This window comes from Cervus canadensis, chromosome 21 (assembly GCF_019320065.1).
Source record: "Cervus canadensis isolate Bull #8, Minnesota chromosome 21, ASM1932006v1, whole genome shotgun sequence".
Classification (NCBI taxonomy): Eukaryota; Metazoa; Chordata; class Mammalia; order Artiodactyla; family Cervidae; genus Cervus; species Cervus canadensis.
The window spans coordinates 49260040-49268763 of record NC_057406.1 but is presented as its reverse complement, the minus strand read 5'-3'; the positions used below and the strand labels follow the sequence as shown (position 1 = coordinate 49268763).

Sequence of the window (8724 nt, the reverse complement as noted above, 5' to 3'; positions counted from 1 at the left end):
CAAGATTGAAAATCTCAGCAGAAGACTAAAAATTATTTTTGTTGATAGCAGAGGTTAGGGGTACGGCAGATTTGAAGAAAAACCAATGGAAATTCTAGAACTAAAAGCATGCAGTAATCTAGATTAAGAACTCAATACATCCATTCATGTCTTTTCTATCTTAGAAAATAAAACAAACCAAATAATTTTGTTGACCTTTTCAAAAAAATTTGGCTTCGTTGATTCTATTGTGCGCTTCTTCTATTCTTTGTTCTCTGTATTATCTATCTCCTTTCCTTCTGTTTGGATTTATTCTGTGTTCCTTTTCTAATCTCTTATTTGAGATACATGTCTTTAATTTTCGTTTGTATTTTATTAACTAACATGAGCATAAAAGGATAAAAGTATTTGCTTTATCCTACAAGTTTTGTTTTTTTCTATTCCACAAGTTTTAATGTAGAGGGTTTTCACTATCATTCTGTTCCAAGTATTTATTAGCTTTTTGTTATTATTTCTTTTTTACCCTGGAGTAATGTATATTTTAAATTTCTAAGTACAGTATCTCAAAGGGCTTTTAATATTTTTTTGTTATTAATTTTTAATCCTGAGACCATGTTCTCTAATCACTCACTATTAAGTTAAGAATTAGCCACAAAAAGAGAACCCAAAAAACTTCCTCTGTAAAAGGCCAGGTAGTAAATATTTTAGGCTTTGCACAATATATAATAGTTTCTGTGGCATCTTCTGTTTTTGCCTCACCACGTGGCTTCCTGGATCTTAGTTCCCAGGGCAGTGGTGCAGTGGCCTGTGCTCAGTCGTGTCCGACTTCTTCTGACCCCACAGGAGGAGCCCACCAGGCTCCTCCATGCAAGGAGTTTTCCAGGCAAGATCCCAGACCAGGAATCTAACCCAAGCCCACTGCGGTGAAAGTGCTGAGTTCTAACCACTGGACTGCCCGGGAATTTCTGTGGCATATTCTTTAATGGACTGTTATGTAGCCATTACAATGAGGCTTTTTTTTTTTCACTGAAAAAATGTTCTAATTTTTCCTAAGGAAAGAAGCATATTATCAAGGAATCATAGAGTTGAAAAGACCTTAGAAACAATCTATTCAAACCACCTCATCGTATAAATAAGGCAATTAAGGCTCAGATAGGATAAGTGACTTGTTCAAGGTCACACAACCATAAGTTCCAGACTCAAGATCAGGATTTAAATCTCCAAACTTGTAGCCCAGGGCTCTGCTCTTCTTCAGACCTATAAGAAATGACTGTATTTAAGCATTCAGTCCAGAATATTCTCCAAATTGAGAGTCATCAGTAAAAGTAAGCCACGTGGCAAGGAATGAACAGAGTTGAGTTCATACCAAAAATGAGCTGCCAGTCACTATGATAAGATCTGTTTCTTTCTGAGACCCATGGTTTCCTGCTGGATTGGAGAATCCAAACTGGGTTTCTTCCTCCTGTGCAAAGAAGTCAGAGTCAGGATGTACATTCCATTCCGTTTTGGTTGGTGGCAGTAGTTCTGAGACACTGTTTTCACAAAGGGTGCTTGAAGGAGTCAGAGCATCTGTGTCTACTGTTAGCTTATTACTAGGGGTCAAATCTTGGGGCTCTTGACTTGAGTTTTTCACAGCCAAAGAGCTCAGAGATGCCAACGGCCCCGCACTTAGACTTGAGACATCATCCATATCTAAGGGACCCTGCTGAAAACCTGCTGCTGTCGTTCCAAAGAAGAGTGAGGTATCCAAACTTTGAGGAAGGTCACTGGTGGCCATCAAGGCCTGAGGGTCCACCGCCTGCCCTAAGGAATTATTATTATTAGCAGGGAGGTTTCCTGCCAGAGCTGAGTTCACAGAAGCCACATCAATAGTCAAGATCCCAGAGTTCGCCAATGCCGTGTCCAGCACTGCAGCAGAAATATCACCAGGCACATCAGAGAAGAGAAACACAAGCCCAGCATCACTGAGGTCACCCTGCCCCTGGCTGCTAAGTTCACTGCTGGGTGTAAGAGAATTTGCAGCTTCCAGCTGAGCTAAGAGATCCTGGCGCAGTTTGTGCCTTTTGGCCATGTGGGTCTTCATGCTGTGCTTGGACGTGAAGAGTTTATTACAAGTGGCGACTGGGCATCGGCTTTTCAAGTGTCCACATCCTGCTAAAGCCCGCGGGGGCTCTCAACAGCAGCCGGCCCTCCGCCGCCTGCTCGGGCGCTGGGGCAGGCGCAGGTTCTGCGCGCTCCGCCAGCAGGAGGTCGGGCGGCAGCTCCGGGCAGTCTCCGGGCGGCAGCTCCGGGCAGTCTCCAGGCTGCGCGGCGTGCGGGATCCCGGCCTGCGGGGCGACGAGACCCCGGGCTGCGGTGGGGGCGTGGCTAGCGCGAGGACGCCGTTCTCCGAGCGCAACGGCAGGTCTTGGCCGTGAATGGTGGCTGTGCCTGCGAAGGCCGCGGCAGGGCCCAGGCCCGGAGCGGGGAGCGGGCCCGGGCCGGGCCTGGGGCGGGGATAGCCGACAGGCAGCTGGGGCCCAGCGCAGGGCGGCCCTCGGGGTTCGCGCCGCTTTCGCCCCCCAGGAGCCTTGGGCCCAGCGCGGCCTCCTCCCTCCCCACGGGCCCTGTGGCCTGGCCAGCGCCCGCGGTATCTACGTCTCCACCCACCGGGTCCAGGGAGAAGTCATCGCCGCCGCCGCCCCTGCCGCAGCCGCTAGCGTGATCTGTCCTCAGCGCCAACGGGCTCGGGCCCGAGCCTGGGCACGAAGCAGCCGCGCTGGCCTCCTCACGCCGCCGCCCGGGCCCGCCGTCTTCAATGAGGCATTTTTAAAATATCAATATGGAACTCTAAGTTACATTATAAAATAGAGAATGCCAGATCTAGTGTATATATGATAATTCTATTTGTATTTTAAAGAATATATTAAATATATGTGCTTACATATGCATGGAATATCCTGGAAGGATATATAGGAAATTGTTAAAAATGAGTGTCTGGAGAAAACTGGGGATTGGATACGAAAGATGCGAGACTTACTTTTCACTAAATACTTTTTGATATTCTGAATTTCTTTTTTCTAACTTGTATTATCTAGTATAAAAAGCATTAAACCTTTAAAAAATTATAGGCTGGCATTTTATCTTATAATACTATTTAATATATACTTTCCTCCCTTGTCCAGAAGAAATGTCACAATTAGAAATAAAAGTTACTGTGAAAACAGGTAAAAATATTTTATTAACATTTCATCTCAGTAGAATAAAGAAATCTTCTTAAATGTTGACAAAAGAAAACCAAAAAACCTTAAGCATGCATTTAAAAACTGGCTGTTTGTGACCTTTAAAAATTATATTTTAAACAGAATTACCTCTTGTCCCAAGTCTATTGTTAAGATTACAGAAGAGTTTAGCTCTTTTTTTTCCTTAATATATATATTTTATTGAAGTATAGTTGACTTACAATGTTTCAGGTATGCAGCAAGGTGATTCAGTTATACATATACACGTGTTATTTAAAAATTATTTTCCATTATAGGTTATTACAAGATATTGACCATAGTTCCCTGTGCTATTAAAAAAAATTTTTTTTTTTAATTTTTTGGGCCCAGCATGCAGCATGTGGGACCTTACTTTCCTGGCTAGGGATCTCAGGGATCAAACCCACCTCACCTGCATTGGAAGCAGAATCTTAACTGCTGGACCACCAGGAAAGTCCCAAGTTTAGCTCTTTAAAAAGCTGAACTGACAAAAGTTAAAATCTAGCAGAAAAAGTCTGAGAGTCATAGAACTTAATATGAGTTAGGAAAGTTAAATTTCAAAAGCCTTATGTAAGAAGTAGCAGAGGGCACAGCAAGAGCATAAACTTTGAAAATCTTTCACCATGTAATAGCTACAAAAATTTGAATAATGGCTTACCTATTGGTTCCTTTTCTTATTTGTAAAGTTTATCAACTACCTGACTCCTTGGCTGTTCTGGATCAACTGAGAACACACATCCCAGAGATGGAGTATTGAACAAGAGTTGGTTTTCTCTCTCTTCCCTTGGTATATTGTCACATAGAAGGAATTATGATGATACAAATGCTGCTTTGACTTTTTTTTTTTTTTTTCATGACTTTTTTTTTATAATAAGAAGAAAATTATAAAGTAACACTAAAGAAAATATATGAATGATAAACATATGAAATGTTGCTCATCAGTATCATTGTCATTGGAAAAATACAAATTAAAAACCACAATGAGCTACATCTACACACATACTAGAATGACTATAATTAAAAAGATTGATAATTACCAAGTGTCAGCAAGGATATGCAGCAACTGGAACTTTCATAAGTTGCTGGTGGGAATGTAAAATGGTATAGCCATTTGGAAAATAATTTGTTAGTTTCTTATAAAACTGAACATGTGTACCTCCTGTTATGACCCAGCCATTTCACTCCTAGATAGTTGCCTAAGAGAAATGAAAGTGAAAGTGAAGTCCCTCAGTTGTGTCCGACTCTTTGCGACCATGTGGACTGTAGCCTACCTGGCTCCTCCGTCCATGAGATTCTCCAGGCAAGAATACTGGAGTGGATTGCCATTTCCTTCTCCAGGGAATCTTCCCGACCCAGGGATTGAACCGGGGTCTCACGCATTGCAGGCAGACACTTTAACCTCTGAGCCATCAGGGAGTGAAAACATGTTCAAATAAACACTTGTATGAAAATGACCATAGCAGCTTTATTCATAATAGCTCCAAACTGGAAAAACCCAAATTTCTATCAGCTCATGAATAAGTAAACAGTTTGCTGTATAGCCATGCAATGGAATTTTATGCGAAAGAAAAAGGAACAAATTATTGATACACATTCATTCAACATGGATAAATCTGAAAAGCATTATGCTAACTGAAAGAATCCAGACACAAAAGACTACAAACTGTAAGGTTCAATTTATATGAAATACCAGAATAGGCAAAATGATAGTGTCAGAGACCAGATCAACAGGTGTCTAGGGTTGGGGACTGGGGGAAGGGACTGGCTGTAAAGGAGCACAAGAAAAATCTGGGGGGAGGGGATGCTGGAAATATTCTATATTGTAATTATGGTGATGGCTGCACAACTGTATGAGTGCTAAGTTGCTTCAGTCATGTCTGGTGACTTTATGATCTGTAGCCCTTCTGGCTCCTCTGTCCAGGGGATTCTCCAAGCAAGAATACTGCGGTGGATTGCCATGCCCTCTTGTAGGGGATCTTCCTGACACAGGGATCAAATCCACATTGTTTACACCTCCTGCACTGGTAGGTGGGTTCTTTACCACTAGCGCTACCTGGGAAGCCCACATAGCTGTATACATTTGTCAAAACTCTTTGCACATTTAAAACTGGTGAATTTTAATGTGTGTAAATTATACTTGGATAAGGCTGATTTTTAAAAAACTAATGATAGAAGATATAATGAACAACCTTATGTCCAAAATGTAAGTTTAGATGAAATGAGCAAATTCTTTGAAAAACATCTTACTGAGGTGACACAAATAGGCAGGTTTTCTAAACTAAGCCTGTTTGTGAAAAAGAAGCTAATACCGGCATCATAGTTGAAAAAGAAGCAAACCAGCATCATAGTTGTCGGGAGCATGTAGAGGATGCAATTATGACTTGTTATTTTTTTTTTATTGCTGCTGTTTTATTTGCTTTGTTTTGAACTAGTATGTTGAAACCATATTTAATCCCTCTTTTTTCTGTTTGCTTTTTTTTTTCCCCTGCACCAAAAGGCTTGTGGGATCTCAGTTCCCTGGCCAGGGATTGAACTCTGGCCACAGCAGTGAAAGTGCCTGAATCCTAACCACTAGCTCACTAAGGAACTCATTATCCCTCCATTTTCTTAGGAACTTTATCAATGAATACTATATTGCTTTCAGAAAAAAAAAATTCAACTATATTTGTTTACCAGAAACCTGGAGATATGTGTTGTTAAAGTTAATTGTGAAAACCACAAAAGAAAAACAAATGATTAAATATATTAAAGACATATGTAACTCAGGATATTAAAAAAATTATGGTAGAAATAATTTTTTTCCCCTTTTATCCTGTCTTTGTAATTCCCAATTTGGTTTTGGTAGAAAATAAAATCTTACTTAACATGTCTTTATGAACATCTGGTAGTGGGTGGGAGAGGAAGGTAGGTCTCTGGATTGAATTTTTGCTTTCTTTAAACAGAAAACAAAGAGATTATTCCTCCCCCCATTTTTCTTACCCTTAAAAAAAGATAAAGTTACAGTCGAATCTGTAAGTTATTGACCTTGCTTTTGTGTATCTGCACTCATTCAGGTTCATTTACATAGTGTACTGCCTCCTGGATATCTTCTCATCTATTTTTGCTCTTTTTTTTCTTCTCAATTTAATAAATCAAGAAAAATTGTCAAGAGCACAAGACTCCTAAAGCTGGAGACAGATTCCTTGGGTCAAAATCCCAGCTCTTCCATTTTCCAAATTCAAATTTTCCTATGCCTAATATTAATAATAATAACAACATCACTGAGACTTACTATATGGCATAGAGCAGTTAAGTAACTTGGCCAAGGTCACATAGCACTCACTACCTGGGAAAAGCCTCACCTTTATGGAAATTCTATGTAGAGGCAAATTAATCTAGACACTCCCATTCAAGTCCGGGAAAGCAAAATTCCTTCAACCCACCGTTGTTGATTGAGCAGGCAGGGAAACAAGACAAGGCTTACAACCTTAGGTCATTTCAAGGGGAGGTGAATGAGGAGATGGCCCAAACAGTCATGTGTGAGAAACAGACATGGGAAAAAAATTGGGGAGTTGATTTAAGTATGGATATGGGGTCCTAGAATAAATCAGGAAAAGCCACGGGACATTTGAAAGGCAGCCTTCAAACGTGTTCTTTAGAATCATCTTGGGGCTTCCTAGGTGGCGCTAGTGGTAAAAGAACCTGCCTACCACTGCAGGAGACATAAGAGATGAGGGTTCAGTCCCTGGATCAGGAAGATACCCTGGAGGAGGGCACAGCAACCCAATCCAGTATTCTTGTTTGAAGAATCCCATGGACAGAGGAGCCTGGTGGGCTACAGTCCATAGGGTCGCAAAGACTCGAATGTGGCTGAAGCAACTGAGCACAGAATCACCTTGAACTTACAGATTCTGCCAATGTCTGCTAACGCAATTTTTGTAGTGGTTCTTCCAAAGTGAATTGACAAAGCCAGTCTGGTGAACACAGGGTTCCAAGCTGTTTACCTGGGACTGAATGGTCTCCCATGATGTGGGACTTTCAGTTTTGAAACAAGAATTAAAGCAACCCTGGTCAAACTGGAAGAGTTAGTTGCCACTGCAGAAGTAAACTAAAACAATGCTTGCTAGCATCTGTTGATTATATGCACTGTGTTAGGCACTTCTCAGGTGGCTCAGTGATAAAGAATCCCCCCGCCAATGCAGGAGACGCAGGAGATGCGGGCTCGACCCCTGGAGGAGAAAATGACAACCCACTCCAGTATCCTTGTGAGGAAAATTCCATGGACAGAGGAGCCTGGTGGGCTACAGTTCATGGGGATGCAAAGAGTCGGACACGACTTGGAGACTAAACAACAATTAGCTCCATTAGGCAATGAAGGACACAGATGCTCAAGGTCATGGTTCCGGAAAGTATTGGGACCAAACCCAGACATTGTCCTTCTGGGGTCGACCTTCACATTGTTCTGTCCTGGACAAACATCCAAATATCCAGCTGTGCTTTATGTCTGAAGATCTTGGATCCCCAGGAAAAGCAGAAAGGTCAGACTTGCAGGGGGCTAGTATTACAATGGATAATGCGTCTGACTACGGATCAGAAGAAAGGTCAGACTTGAGAACCAAAGCATTGAAAATGTCTCTTAATTTGAACCCAGGGCTGCTAGACTCCCAAGTCCATGACTCTCTAGGGCAAAATTCCTTCTGCTTTGGATGAAGTTCTAGGTCCTTCGGATACTGTGCAGTTGGTTCTTATGGGTTCTGACTTGTTCCCAGACAACAATGGTTTAAATGGGACTCAGTCTCAATACTGCTTAGCCAATATTTTTCTCTTTTAAAAAATAAGTTATCATTAGTTGAGAATGTACTGTGTGCCTGGAATTGTTCTGAATACCTTGCCTATATTAAATCATTTAATCCTTATTTCTTGTAATTAGTCGTATGCACGCCTGCAGAAGAGAAATTAGAAAGTTATGGCTTTACCCTCTTTTAAAATCGCCGACGGCTCGTGAGGGAGGGGAAATGTGTACACTTACAGGTGGCTCACGTCACACAGCAGAAGCTAAAGCGACTTTGTAAAGCAATTATCCTCCAATTAAAATATAAATTTAAAAAATTAGAAAGAAAAAAATAAAATTGATGCTGGCTAGTTGGATAAAATAAATCGATGGGGAATGGAACATGTTGGTACTCCAATTAGTATTTCTCCTAGTATATAAGTAATTTTGTCTTCTCACAGCTAATCTCTGCTTTTGCAATATTCTGAGTTATAACCTATTTGTTTTCCTTTTAAACACAATTTAATTCTCCCCATCAAAGTTCTATAGAAGTGTTCTTGGTGATTTATCAACTCATGATCTTGGTATTAAGGAGCTTTGGAAATGTTGGTTTGCTTGTTCTTAAAGGTTTTATCAGGCAGTTTATTTGCCCCCATGCTTTAGGGGAGAAAGAGAAACCACCAGCATCCGTGGAATTTGTTGAGTGATTTGACTTAGAGCGCTAATACTTGGGGGAGAATGGATTTGAATGGAGGG

General features: G+C 41.2%; 1 pseudogene; it reads right to left on the bottom strand.

Moving 5' to 3' along the window:
• Positions 1–1162: 1162 nt before the first annotated feature.
• Positions 1163–7223, bottom strand: LOC122423200 (annotated as a pseudogene).
• Between the last annotated feature and the right edge of the window lie 1501 nt (positions 7224–8724).